Source organism: Tupaia chinensis, unplaced genomic scaffold (genome assembly GCF_000334495.1).
Source record: "Tupaia chinensis unplaced genomic scaffold, TupChi_1.0 Scaffold000320_2, whole genome shotgun sequence".
Classification (NCBI taxonomy): Eukaryota; Metazoa; Chordata; class Mammalia; order Scandentia; family Tupaiidae; genus Tupaia; species Tupaia belangeri.
Window position 1 is genome coordinate 2149562 of NW_006159814.1, and position 6882 is coordinate 2156443.

The following is a 6882-nucleotide window of genomic DNA, read 5'->3' on the forward strand; positions in this document are numbered from 1 at the left end:
TGTCTGAATTAAATTTTGAGAGACTGGGGTCGGCAGGTGGCGTGGTGGTTAAGAGTGCTGGACTCCCACATGGCTGACCATGGTTCAAGTCCCAGACCTGGTGGCTTGCTTTCTCACTTTTCCTCTCTCTCTCTCCTTTTGTTTCTCTTTGGTCAAATTAAAATAAACAAATAAATAAAGATCAATAAGATAATTCTTAAAAAAATTTTGAGAGATTAATGACAAATAGCATCCAATAACAGTGAATTTTCATTCTGTGATTAATATGTAAAAGTTATTTTACAATATTTCTGCATTATTTTGTAACTAATATTTAACCAACAGAAGAACATTTTAATTTTGTTGGTTTGTTTATTTATTTATTTTTATGAAAGAGGTGTAATTGCTGACAGGGTCTTGCCATAGCGCAATTCTCCCACCCAGCCTCCCAGTTAGCTAGAATTATAGGCATAGACCACCAAGCTCAGCATGTTCCAGCTGGTCTAGGAACTGAACACAGGCCCTCCACGTGGCTCCAGCATTGTACAGCTCTGCCTTAGAACCTGCACCACCACTGCTGGGCCAGTAGAATTCTTTTTCAGTGATTGTTGATGTTTCTTACTCTCTAGAACAGTGATTTAGCATCAGAAGGGTTGTTAAAATGCAGATAGAGAGGCTCCCATCTCTGGAGTTTCCGATTCGCAGGTAGTGTGGTGGCTAAGGGTGCTGGACTCCCACATGGCTAACCGTGGTTCAAGTCCTGAACCTGGCAACTTGCTTTCTCACTTTCCATCTCTCTCACTTTCTCTCATTCTGTATCTCTCTGGTCAAATTAAGATAAATAAATAAAATTAAATTAATTTTTAAAAATCTGCATCTAGGCAGAAAGTCCAACGGCCTGAGGAGCAACATGCCTAAGTTTTATTGTGACTACTGTGATACGTACTTCACCCACGATTCTCCATCCGTGAGAAAAACACACTGCAGTGGTAAGAAACACAAACAGAATGTGAAAGACTACCATCAGAAATGGATGGAAGAGCAGGCTCAAAGCCTGATTGACAAAACAACTGCTGCCTTTCAACAAGGGAAGATACCTCCTACTCCATTCTCTCCTCCTCTTCCTGCAGGGGTGATGATCCCACCTACCCCCCAGTCTCCCGGGTCCTCTTTGCCCTGGCATGATGCCAGCACCCCATATGGGGGGCCCTCCCATGATGCCAATGGTGGGCCCTCCTCCTCCTGGGATGATGCCAGTAGGACCTGGTTCTCAGCACGGGCCTCCTGCTCACCTTTCCTACAGCTCCGAACAAACGCTTAGTGCTCCTAGAGTGAGGCCACCCATGGGAGACCACATGCCCGTGATGCCTGGGCCCCCAATGATGAGACCTCCTGCCCAGCCCATGATGGTGCCCACTCGGCCAGGGATGACTCGGCCAGACAGATAAGGATGAAGGGAGGCTTCTTTATGTCCGTTTTATCTTAATTTGTTCTACTTCTCCAGGAGATCATGGTGCTGTGACTCTGGGTGTTTTCTAACAGCACGTCAAGGAAGACTTTCTCCTCCTTCCTATTAAAAAAAAAAATTAAAAATAAGAGTAGTTTTGGAGGAGAGAAGAAAGAGTGTAGTTTTCATTTGTATGGTGAAATGTGAAAATAATAAAATTGTCAACTGTTATAGTTAAAAAAACAAAGACAAAAAAAATCTGCATCTCACCCCGAGCTTCAAGAGCAGCTCTACATTGAGATGAGGTTGTCTCAAAGATATGAACACTCCTGAAAGGGAAGTGATAATGTGTAAATTTGACAATATACAAGAATTCGTAGACCCTTTTTCCCAAAATATGTCCACATCAATTATTTCATCCTATTTTCACAGCGATCCCATGCAGGTCAGTAGTAACTGATCCCCCCTAAGCACGCAAGACGTTAGAACTGCCAGAACAAGCAGGTTTCCTAACTCCTAACCTTGGTAATACTGGCAAACACAGAAATACAAGACAAAACTGGAGCGTGCTTCTGCAGATCGGTACCATAAAGATAGAGCCATGCCCAGGAGAGAGACAATATGAGATATGGTTCACAGCGACAGACATTTATCAAGTGCTGATTATGTGTTAATCTATATGCTAATCATGGCTACAGTCCCCACTGTAGGGACTGCTGAAGAGACTCAAAGAGCTTAGGGAAACATAAAAATAAAATCTGAAACCCAAACCTTGAAAAGAGTGAATTCTCCAGATTACAGGGGCACAAAGGTAAATACACTGAAGGGCTGGGCGTCAGGAGTAAACAGAATGTGGAGCAGAAAAGAGGACTCTCGGTGGGATCTCACATCTGGACTTGGAGGAGTTGCTATCGTCAGTCAGTCAAGAATGGGAGGAGAGGAAGAGCACACAATGGGGAGCCCTCCTGGGGCTCCGCCGCACAAAGAGCTGCTGTTATCCACGTTGGGTGTGTGTTTGCCAGAAATATCTGGGCTGCTGGGACTCCAGGAGTTACAAGGGCACGCTTTTGTGCAGTCTAAATTACCTTGACTATATAAGAACTCAAGTCAAAGGGCATAACTTCATTATCCATTTGTAGCCAAAGATAACATGAGTGGGGATGGTAAATTTTCTCTCTGATTTTTTTCTCCCAAGTTTTGAGAAGCATTTTAGTGAAAAAAAAAAAAAAAGAAAAAAAAAAAACTATCAAATTGTGACCCGAGTAATAATTACAAATCAGCCCTTCAAAGAAAATAATTATATTTTTATCTAAATAAGATCTAATCTGACATTAGTTATTTTAACAGCTACTTTTCTTAAGATTTAAAATAATTACAATAGCTAAGAAACATTGCCATATACTTAAAATTTAAAAAAAAACCCTATAATTAACTTGGAAAAAAAGTGCCTATTGGAAAATTTTGTTCACATTTTATTAGTGTTATAACTCATACTCCCATCATAGTCTATATCAAAATGGCTGACGGAATGAAGCTTCTAACACTCCATTCAGAAAACAGTAGCAATACTACTGAAAGAACTATCCCTCCCTTTGTGTAAGACCAAACATGCAAATCAAAACAAAGGGATACAATTCTACATTGATCAAATTAGTAACAATAGTACAAATGCTTTAAAAAACAAACAAACAAACAGGCATACATATAGGTTGTTAATGACAGAATAAATTTATATAACTTTTTAAAATGGAATTTGGGGGGCTAGTCAGTGACATGGTGGTTAAGGTGGCTGGCCCCCACATGACCTACAGCATGGTTCAGGTCCCAGACCCTGAGACTTGAAAAACACACCAGGAGCATGTGCAAGCATGCCCAAACTCCTGAGAGGAGAATGAAGAAGGAATTGCAGTGTGGTCAATCCCCTCAAGGGATGCTTTCTCACTTTCCCTCTCTCTGTCACTAGCAAGTTCATGCACCCTGTAGCAAATTAAAATAATAATAATAATAATAAAGTAACTTGGAAATTACCAGAAATCTGGAAATTTCTTAACAAAAATAAGAGTTAACATATATATATATATATGTATTTTCGTGTTATTTCATTTATGTAAAAAAAAAACTTTGTAGAAAGCAATTACTAAGACATTTTACAAATTAGAAAGATACAGTTCTGGGAAGATAGTTATTTGCCCAGTATTGCCACTAAGTGAGGAAGCTAGGTTTGAATCCTGAGCCTCTAACTTTAGAGCCTGGTATAATTACATTATCCAGGAAAACAATCCTATGGAAGTTTAAAGAAAAAAGAGTAAAGTTACATTCATAAGGATAGTCATGTATTTTTTTTAAATACAGGAAAATATAAAGAGTGAATAAATTATGAAACATTCATTACATAAGCTATTATAAAGTTATTATAAATAATAGGAAGTAAATTACAGAGAAGAGTTTATAACAAATAAAGAGTAAAAATATATATCTGCAATATGACCAAACATGTACAAAATATACATTAACACACCAAGATTGAGAATGAAGCTAAAAATTTTTAGGATTTCATTACTGTATTTTATTTTGTTTTTGTCAGTTCTGTCAATTAGGATCACTCTAAGTACTCTTAAAAATTCTTTTGGTTTGTATTCTAAGCCTCCCAAACAATTCCTAAAACTTCACTACAATGTATTTGTTACAGACCTATTCGAAATAATTGCTTAATTTTTAAATCAGTGGTTCTGAAGCTTATGAGATCTCCATCTTAACATCAACAATTTTTGCAATCACTATTTAAGTGAATTTTTGAAATCCCTTAGTTGAGATCACACATAGTGACCAAAATTAGCTAATGCTTTCTATTTTCACAACTTTGCAATCACTCCTCAGCTCTGGTACCCACCTAGGGATCATTAGTCTACAGATTGTAGGTGTTTTAGGAACTGGAAAAGTTTTCAACTAAAAATGTGATCTCAGGCCACCCACTGACATGGTGGTTACAGTGGCTGGATCCCACATGGCCAACTGCAAGGTTCAAGTCCCAGACTTGGCACCTTGAAAAACACGCTGGGTACATGTGTACAGTGTGTACAAATGCCCAAAATCGCAAGAAGAAAATAGAGGAGAAGGGACTGCATCACAGCTATCCCCCTGGGGGTAGGGGGTCCTTTCACACACTCTCTCCCCCACTGTGTGTGTCTCTCCAAGTGAGTGCCCACACCCCAGTGAAAATTAAAAAAAAAAAAAAACCCATGTGAAGACTTATAAAGTAACGAAAATATCTTAGCTGCAAAGGATAGTCCTAATCTAAATATTTTTGAGAATTACTAATTAAATTCTATCAAAGCTCTTTGAAGTAGGCAAATGAATTTTATTTCCATTTTACCAAAAAGAAAAGAAAGAGTTTGGTAAGAGTACTTTCCATAAAAATGGCACCATGAGCTGTGAAAAGAATTCACTCTCCTTAGCCATACAAGGTGACATGCAGGGGCTCATTCAGCCTAGGGTTTGGCCTCTGTCAGCAACACAAATAGCAATTTTGTGAGAAAGTGAAAATGATATCAAACTTTAAAAGAGTGAGGTGTAGTACAAACATCTCTCACCTCCTTTTTATGAATCTACCATCCAAGACTTTGTTTTGGCACTCTCACTGTCAATATCCACAGTCCAACTGCATTATACTTAGCCAATTTTAGGACACACACAGAACTACTATTTTCAACACAAAATTTTGGAGTTAAAAGGACCCTTGAAACCCACCTAGACCAATTCCTCTAACTGAAGGGTAAGCAAAAGCATTTCTAAGAAAAATAATTTGTTTGGCTAGTGGATGGTAAACCAAGGCCTCAAACTAACAGAGGTGCCTAAATGTCTTAAACTTGGCCTCCATGCTTCCCCCTTACTGCTCAAAGGTCACGTTATTATCAGTGGAAGCATGCATTTCAACGCTGTTGGATACACACTGCAGCAGGCAGCCTAAACCACAGTGCTCTTCTTCATAAAGGGTCTCAAAAGGGAGGGAACATTCAACAAAGGTTATAGACACCAGTGTAGAAAAACTGGTGGTGTGGAATAGTTTAATAGTTTTGCATGAGTATTTGTTCTAAGATTTTCAGCACTCTGACTGATCCTGATCTTCAAGGCAACGTGTCCACCATTGGCCAACTAAGAGGCTCTAATGTCATCCTGAGTGGATATCGAAGGTAATACTCATCACCGTTTCAGATACAGTTCAATCTTCCTCAACTCTTTCACCCTCTGTTTCCATAATATAATTCCATTTTAATACATTTACGGAAGGATAGGCAAGAAATTTACAAAAGTGAATGCCTGGGAGAGGATGAGCGGAGTATGATAGGGGAAGAGAGAGGGCTTAATTTACACCGCATACTTTTCACTATTGTTGGAATTTTTTACCCTACTCACTACTTTTCAACATTCATCCATTAAAATGTTCCCGTTTAAATACGTACCTAGATGCATGTAATTTTATTAGGTATTTTCAATTAAACACTTATGCTCATTCTCCCCTCTTTTAAATCAGTTTTTAGTAATGCCATTTGTAAATCTCATGGGAATTTTCAGAAAGAAAAAGAACCAACACAGTCACAAATCTCACAGTAGAATTCCAGAATTTGAAGTACAAGAACATGTACCGAGAATGATAGGTTTCTCCGAGAACATTTGGTTCAAAAAACCTTTTGAAGAAAAGTTCTATACAAGTGGTTAGCTTTTTAAATGGGATTTAAATGGGGTTTCCTGTTTTAAGGGCTGAGAGGAGAAACTCTTAAGTTGTGATAAGTAGAAGTTAAAATTTGTTATCTTCTTAGCGGGAGACGGAGGGCCGGGTGCGGTGGATAAGGACCTTCCTTGCAGGGATAAAGACCTTGCAACAGTTACGTTCCTAGAAGAAAGGGGCTCAATTGAGGAGTTTCTCCAGGATCGTCCGCCTCAGTGGGAGGCAGCAGCTGTTCTCCTGCAAATGAATCGTGTTCTGGGACGTTACTTAGGCTCGGAGTGACTGAGAAACGCCACACACCGAATCTATACAGGTAATTTCCTTTTAATGGAGCTCGGAAGAGGGACTGCGGGAATCGATTTACTTTAGCAAACCGCATCCTCATCACCCACGCCCGGCCACGCTCACTTCACCTCGCCGCCTCCGTGTGTCAGGGTCAGCTGTCAACACAACCCTTTGTGTCTCATGCAGAATAAGAGTGGTCCTCAGCAACTCACAGCGGAATGGAAATGATGGCCGGAGGACACGCGCGCGCGCTCGTGACAAAGTGACATTTGGAGAGAAGGAAAGAAACCCACGGCCACTGAGCGAACGCCCGGCCACCTCAGGACGCTCTCAACTTTCCCAGAGCTGAGCTCGACCCGTCCTCTCCCCGGTCGCCTCGGCGCCTCCCTCCCTACCTGGGGTCCACCGCCCCAGCGACCCCCTCTTGCCCGTCGGGCTGGGAGAG

General features: G+C 40.4%; 1 pseudogene; it reads left to right on the plus strand.

The window, feature by feature from the left end:
* The first annotated feature begins 808 nt into the window (after positions 1–808).
* On the plus strand, positions 809–1540 carry LOC106735181 (U1 small nuclear ribonucleoprotein C pseudogene; annotated as a pseudogene).
* The last annotated feature ends 5342 nt before the right edge of the window (positions 1541–6882 follow it).